The sequence below is a fragment of the Colossoma macropomum genome, unplaced genomic scaffold (assembly GCF_904425465.1).
Source record: "Colossoma macropomum unplaced genomic scaffold, Colossoma_macropomum, whole genome shotgun sequence".
NCBI lineage: Eukaryota > Metazoa > Chordata > Actinopteri > Characiformes > Serrasalmidae > Colossoma > Colossoma macropomum.
The window spans coordinates 18279910-18287974 of NW_023494789.1; the positions used below are offsets into that span (position 1 = coordinate 18279910).

The window sequence follows — 8065 nt, forward strand, 5'->3', positions numbered from 1 at the left end:
TTCCACATCAAATCAAACGTCAGTCTGGTAAATGTCTTGTAATCGGTTAATGTAAATTTTATTTCAAATATTTAAAATGACTTTCAGGCAGTTTTTCATTTATCCTTAACTACAGCCTGCCTATTGCAATAATTGTAACGTGAACATAATCAAAATTTAAAGATGAGAACAAGAACATACAGTTAAGTGGGACTAAGCTCACCTACTGCAACAATACTAGTATGACCATTAAGAGTATTTAATATTTTTAAGATGACAACAAGGCCATCCATATCAAAATTCCTATCCACTTGACAGCACAAAGTGGTCCAGGTTAACAAATTAACCTTGACCCTAAAGGTCAAGCTATGTGTGTGGCTCCTTTACAGAATTAACATTAAACCTGCCAAATTGAGATGACAGTGCTACAAAACTACATGGACTCAAATTATGATACGGAATAGAGCCTTGACATCAGCTTATTCAACATTAACATTTTGAATACTGTTAATTTTACTGCAATAGGCAAGCTCAGTCCCCCTTTATTTGGATGGACCCAACAGATCATCTACAAACATACAAATTCTTAACACATTATCTAGAGAAGCAAGAGTTAGTACCAGGGTAAGGTTTTTGTTTTAAGGTTGCTTTTAAAAAAGATGGTTCTTCCAGGGTTCTTTAGTAAAAGGAATGTTCTAGAACCTTGAGCTCTACACAGAACCATTTCATTCTTAATTGGCTCTCTGCGTGGTGAAATAGTGCTTCAGATTGACGGAGAATGTGTTGAAAATGGTTCTATAAAGCACTAAAAAGGGTTCTTCTGCTGTTACAATGTCAAGCTTGTATAATAGAAGAACCCTATATACAACGTACGGTTCTAAACAGAACCATTTCCTTTCCTAAAGAACCCTTGACGAACCATATTTTTTAAGAGTGTAGGATTAGGGCCATGGTTAGGATTAGGAAAAATGAGGGTGAATTTCTCAGGCATTTATTCGTATGTTAAAGGTAAGTTAAGCAATTGGCTTTCAAAATGAAGTGTTACAGAAAGTTCTAGTTTAAGGTACAAGCAAATTTACCTGAAATGTTCAAGAAGAAATATATGAAACAGAGACCAATACCATGCTGTGCCATAAGGACAATGACATATTAGACTGGTGTCTTACCCGTTCACAACACCTTCCCCTCTACACCCTCATATATAGCCTACCTACACCCTCAGTAGTCGTCATTAAATTTTGCCTAAGCTACATTTACAGTTTACATAAAATATTCAAACATAGCTTCAAAACGCTACTTAATATGGGTAACCCATATAGTAAGAAAGTGGAAAAATTATTTCCGTTGAAAATTCTTCAGCAAAATACTATTTTGTGTGGAAGAACAGAATTTACCCGAAGATTAGCATTAGCATCCACCGTGACTGGACAGATCCTCATCTGAAATGTTCCAGTTCTTTCGTCACCTTTCTGAAGAAAAAACGACGGTGGGCTGATGCGTTCAGGTTTAGGACAGACCTCACGACACTTGGACTTTCGCCAAACAGCCGAGCATTCGTCTTGACAAGAAACATACAGTTTAATTTAAGGAATTACAAGCTGCCACCACTCAGTACGTCAGAGCCCGAACTGAAATGGAAAGGTCATAACCTGTAATTGATAGACCACTTCTCACCTGAAGTGTACGGCCTATGACGTCAATTAGTGACAGATTTTAGTGGCTGACACAGGACAGCCCACGCCGTGGATGACTCTGCATTTATCACAGACTCTACTAATAAAGATAACCTAACCCACACAAGACTTATATAAAGACACAGCATCTGTTTCAATGTACTACACACCTTTTTTCATCCTTTCTCGTGACAGCCTGTCGTTTGTTTACAGCCTCTCAGCAGCCGCACCCCAGAGCAATTCTACCTTGGTGACCCAGCAGCAAACAGCCAGCCTCATTAAAACTGCATTGTCCTCAGCAACATAACAGCAAATAGAAAGAAGCTCTTACCTTTTACAGTGCTGCTTCTCTGGCTTCCTAAGCTGGTAACTACACAGCAAACCGGTTGATTTGCTGCCAGTAGTGCCTCTTTGTCTGGCTTTCAAAGCCCCTGCCTCAGATAATCAGAGAACGTCCCCCTTGTCCTCACTCCCCACTTAGAGATGGTCCACGGGGGGTAAGGGGAGGGGGTATTCTGTGTTCCCGATGAGGCCTACTTGATCCGGGAGAGGCTGGGTGAGGAGAGTACTGTGTGTACTCTGTAACGCAGAAGCCAAAATGGCTCTGCTGGCTGCTTAGAGTAGTGATGCTGAGCCTGAGTGGGCCAGTGACATCATCGCTGAGGGAGGCAGCAGCATCAATGCAGCATGGACAGAGAGAGCGAGAGGGGGAGGAGGAAGAGGAGGGAGAGGCAGAGGAGGTGGGGAACAAAGGGGGAGGGAGAAGAGCAGAGAGAGAGATTAGAATCCCTAGAGTAAATGGCACATACAACAACACAGCTTTGGCTGGCCTATATCATACATGAGATTCTAATACACTGATAAAACACACTTAACCTTGTAGACTCAAAGTCTATACATAAAAGAATATATAAACTGGTGCTATAATCCATGTGAGGCAAAATATCCATAATAATAATAATAATAATAATAATAGTGTTTTGTGTTGTTTGATTATATTCAATATTGATTTCATATTAGCCATTTACTACATGGTGTTGCCATATGGCAACAATGATGTTTTTACAATTTTTGCCTGACTACAATATTTAAAGTTTTTTACTTTTCCTTTTGGAGACTGAAGACTTTAATCTGATCACATCTGTCCTGTTGCAGTCTGTACTTTTCCACATACACATGGTGAGGCTAGGCCTGTGAACCCCTCTTAGAGTGTATAATTCAAATTTCATACACAACAACTTCAAGAACAAAATAGTTGACACAGTCTGTGGGAGGTTACAGTTGTTTTTCATATATTTCAGATAGATGTTTTATATTAGACAATAAAATATAATTGTTGCCATATGGCAACGGCACTGCAATCTGTTATACAAAATGAGTAAATGACCACAATGCCATTGTACTTTTATGCATATTTGGCTGTTATGGGTATGTTTTTTCATGCCTGGATGAACATGGCTATATCCTATGGCAGTGTACTGTTTTTTTCTACTTGGTATATTTTGTAGATTGCAGTTACATTTGTTCCATACTGTTGCCATCTGGAAACAAAAAGTCTCTCCCCTCATTTTTTAACAATTTTTAAACATTCCTATTAGGTACAAAATCTTCAATAAGAAAAATCACAAAAACAGTTCTCTCAGATGTATTTCATAATTCCTGCACTAAAAAGTTAGGATATGAAAATACAGAGCCCTGAAGTCATCTTTATGAAATACATCTAAATTGTAGGCCTCTGTTATTAATGTCTACTAAACAAGGCCTGTTAAATAGACAAAAAGAGATAAACACAGATGAGTTTGAAAGTCAGGTGTCAAACAGCACTGCTGTTTTAATGCTCTACAATGGAGCTCTACAAGGGTCATAATTAATTGAGTATATGGTTCTTTTTCTAAATACAACATAAGAGTTTTCATGACATGAAGTAAAGAGGACAGTTACACACTGTAAATACAATTTGCCCTCTTTTCTCGCTTTCCTCTGGACTATCTGTCAAGGAGAATTGGCTTTCGGGTAGGATTACTCTCAATTCACAAACTCTTTGAGCGTATCGGCCTCTACCCCCCCTCGCAAATCCTTTGGAAAGTGGGCCCATGTAATGCACTCACAATAAAAGCAGCCCCGTTTGACACTAATTCCCTACTCTCTCTGTGACTCAGCTCTGGCTTAAAATTTCAAAAGAATGTGAATTAAGGCCTAAATGGATGAAAAATCACTTGAGAAATACATCTTATTATGTAATCATTAGAAAGTGCAATTAGTCTATATTCACAGACTTTCAGCTGGTGCTGCAAAAAGGGATTCTTAGATCATTTCTGTAAATATATATTCACCAGAATTAAATCTTAATGAGACTCGCACTCAGCTGTGGGTCTGATCACATTACACAGTAGAAGGTCATTGAATGTAACATACTGTAAACAAGGACACTACAGTTTACTACAGGAAGAGAGAATAGGGAAGAATTGTACAGCATAGGCTATCCAATTGTGAAATTAATACTATAAACAAAATAGAAAACAGATTTTTTGTCAAAATTTCTTGCTATATCAATTATGCATGCACAGAAAATAATTTCAAAAGTGCACAGTCCTCTTGAGATTTGAAAAATGAAAATTATACCAGACAAAATCATCATACTGTATATTGTATTAGTGCTGTAAAAAAAAAACAGTACATCAGACTAACTGAGTGGATGAATGATGCCACATTGTTTCTCTAAAGGGCAGTGTGTGTTTTTTGTTTGATTTGTTCATGCACAATGGGGGGCGTGGATGCAGAGTGACTAGGCAGCACATCCAGAATTTACCATGGCGGGATGGGCAGATACCACTCGGGTTTCACTCGGACTGAAGCACAATGCAATCCACTGTCCTCTACAACACACTCTGCTCACGGGCTACCTATAGACACCCAGCCCAAAAGCATCTTCACTTGCTGTCTCTCTTCTGTCTTTTTTCTTTCTTGCTCATCCTCCCCAGACGGCACTCTTTGTTCCATCTTTATCTCCTTCCATTATGTCTACTATGTCACTTCCTCTTTTCCTCAAGTGGAGATAAAATCGCACTCTAAGTACAGTGTGATAATGTCACCATAGGCCTTTTACAGTGCATCCATTACAGCTCAGAGTTTTTTGCACTAAAACTACCAATCAATCAGGAGCAACTGCAAACCTTGTAAGGGGTGGAAAAAATGCATAGAAATTATGCTTTTTCTTTATCTCAGAATAGTCTGTCTGTCTGTCTATCTATCTATCTATCTATCAGTATGTATGTCTATTCCTCTCTATCTCTCTCTCTATCTATCTGTATGTCTGTCTGTCTGTCTGTCCATCTAACTATCGATCTGTATGCATGTGTATCTATCTATCTATCTATCTATCTATCTATCTATCTATCTATCTACCTATCTTTCTACCTATCTTTCTGTCTATTTGTCACCAGTGTATGATTCAGACAGGCTTTCAACGCTGATGAGCAGGAGAAAGGCTCAGGTCATCAGTGCAAATAACACTGGTGTTGAGCATGATGCTATCTGTGTCCATGGCATGCATGTGTGTGATCAATAGAACAAGGGTTTAAAGGTAAAGGACAAAGAGGTGAAGCTTTGACCAAGGCCTGGTCAGTGTGGCTAAATTCAATCAGAAACAACATTACATCTGCTTTGACCAGACCCTTAGGACTATATCCTCTCCCTCCCTCCCTCCCTCCCTCCCTCAGCTCAGTGGAGCACTGAGTCCTGAATAATTTATCCAGCTAAAGAATTGCTGTTGTGGACCTGCCACCTGAAATGGTCTTTTAAAGGGCCACATACATAACGTTCCACATACATAGTGTTCCAGTACAAAACACGCATCAATACATAAACTGCACATTCCATTCATTTTACTGTGTCATTATGTCTAAATGACTATAGAAAACATGATCAGATCTTGTCATAAAAAACCAAACACTTAACAAAATTGCAAAGCAGTAAAGTGAATCCAATACCAGTGAAGCACAATGCCTATAACATGTAAAAAGCTTCTTGCTTTATGGCAGGATATGACGTGATTCAATGAAAGACTATGATTTTCTAATCTCAGAACAAACAAACCAGCTGTTGTTTACTTTTCTGCTAGCTTTTACTGTATGTGCACCATGTATGCTTCATGGAAAAAAAAAGACATCGTGTTGTTCACAAATATGGCCAGATTTACTAATACTGTCTGAACTAAAACTACTGTTTGAGATTGATTCTCTATTCAAACTACAATTTACTCTTAGTTTTTGTGTAACACAGTCGTAACATATCTTAATGTATTTCAGACTGAAACACAGTATCAGTAAGGATCTCTCAGCTAACTGATTGTTCTCACTTCATGATAGGTAGGGGGTGGGAGCAGAGGCGAAACATGATATTACTGGTCATTATTATTTTTCCTCAACTGGTGCACAGTTCACACCAGTGAGTGTACATCAGAAGACGCTTTCGTGGCAGGCAAAAGTCACCACATTTCAGTCAAGGATTACAGAAGAACAAGACTTATATCTTTTTAAAAGGTGTGATGAATTGTGCCAAATATGTGATATAAACAATGTCATTCAGAGAGGTTTGATTTGAAATGCTTTGTTCTAGAGAGTCAGAATTGTTCACAGTGGTGGTGAGAGGAACCCAACATCTGCTTCCAAAACGTTCCCCACACAAAGTTATTCCATGAAAGGGTTCTGGATACATTGCCTGACGTCTGAGGCATATAGTTTTGAGAAGGTTTTGGCCTAAAATGTATTGTGAAAATCCATTGATTCGTGGCAGAGGAGTACATGGAGGGCATTGTGAGGCAAAATAGTTCCTTTATTTTTCAGTTTCACCTCTATTTTTCCATTATCAACGTAACATGGAAAAACACATGAAGCTTCACTGGTCATTTTGGATAGCAAATTACATAGCTACATCTCCATTGTAAACATTGCAACCCTAGTTTTTATCACCACCACTGTAAAGAAACCTGAGTAAGTCTCACTACAATGAACCATTTTACATTAAACCACTCTGAATGATTTTGTTTACACCACATCCAATGAATTGCGCAGAAATTTTGAAAAATTGGTGAAGTCCCCCTGTACAGGCCACGGTATGATGAGGATGCTCTACTGCACCCTACAGGCCTAAAGTTTTCCTTATGATTCAAAGGCAAGAAAGAACAAACAGCCTCAAAAAATGTAATACAGATGCTCAGTCAAAACAAAGAACGATGGCACTCCCTGCTCCCAATATCAAAATAATTTCAACGCTGTGATGTAAAATCTTAAGCAGAAAAAAACACTCTTTGTCAGTCTGAATTGTCCCAGTTTTAATGTGGCTGCCCTACACTTTGTCTCAGTTCCTCAAATGAAACTCAAGATTTTCAAAACATTGTCTGAAATATTGTGTGTTATGTGTTAGCCACTTTGATACCGATAAGCTTTTCTATTGAATGTGACTACTCTCACTTGCATTTATCACTGTGGTCGTTTAAATTGGTACATGCAAAATAGTACAGCCAATAGGTAAAACTGTCAAATACATATAATACATAAACAATGGTGGCCTATTTTTGCTATGTGAAATGATTTGTTTATTGTTGAGTCTTCAGATTTAATTTTCTCACACTTGATAGCAACCAATCACACACGCTTTGAGGAATGGGTTACAAGTGCAATGTGTTAGCTCTCAGTCCTCAACACATGTATGTAGCCAGGGAAAAGAAAAGAAATTCTACATACTGTTCCTAAAGATGGAGCATGCAGACCAGAGACAACATCAACAGCCTGCTATTGCCAGAGGTAGAAGAGTCTGGATACGTGGTGGGTTGCTAAAAGGAGGAGGGGTCATCAAGGACAAGGAAGAGTCAGAGGGAGACGAAGGTACCACATTGTCTCAAATTAGATACAGGCTATAGTTGTAGACGATGTAATCGGCATGACCAACATTTGTAATGTTTTTCTTTTGCATCACAGCACTTCAGTATACTGTCAACATAACTCAGAATTCAAAAGAAAAATAACGAGAATGCTTTTCTTGTTGAAACTGAATAAAGACAATTGTTTAAAAACGTTGCGTGGCTTTCGATTTGAATTCAAAAGGTGGCGCTGTTTACCTTGTCTAAATAAGGTCGTCAGGACCTCATTATTCAGTAACGTTGCCATACGGCGTGATGACTACCTGTCGGCAACTTAGCAAAATTCTATGGAGTTCCATGCACAACATAACGTCGTTCTTACATATTTGTCACAATGTTGTCAGATAATATTGTCACAACTTTCTGAGGAATTACCTTTCAATGTTGTGAGGACCAAAACAACAGGCTATCATAACGTAACTGTGTTTGCTGGGTGCACTGACATATAGGAGCGCAGTCCGCGCGGTTACCCTGTCTACAGTACAAACTACAG

The 8065-nt window shown here is 38.6% G+C and overlaps 1 protein-coding gene across 1 annotated transcript in view; it reads right to left on the reverse strand.

Moving 5' to 3' along the window:
* The window catches only part of kif1aa (kinesin family member 1Aa), a 77816-nt gene extending 69829 nt beyond the window's left edge, over nt 1–7987 (reverse strand). The window contains exons 1-3 of the mRNA XM_036570395.1: nt 7771–7987; nt 7397–7485; nt 1984–2311 (exon numbers count right to left, since the gene is read on the reverse strand). The gene's annotated coding sequence lies outside the window, so the exon portion shown is untranslated. The remainder of the gene's footprint in view (nt 1–1983; nt 2312–7396; nt 7486–7770) is intronic.
* Nucleotides 7988–8065: the final 78 nt, after the last annotated feature.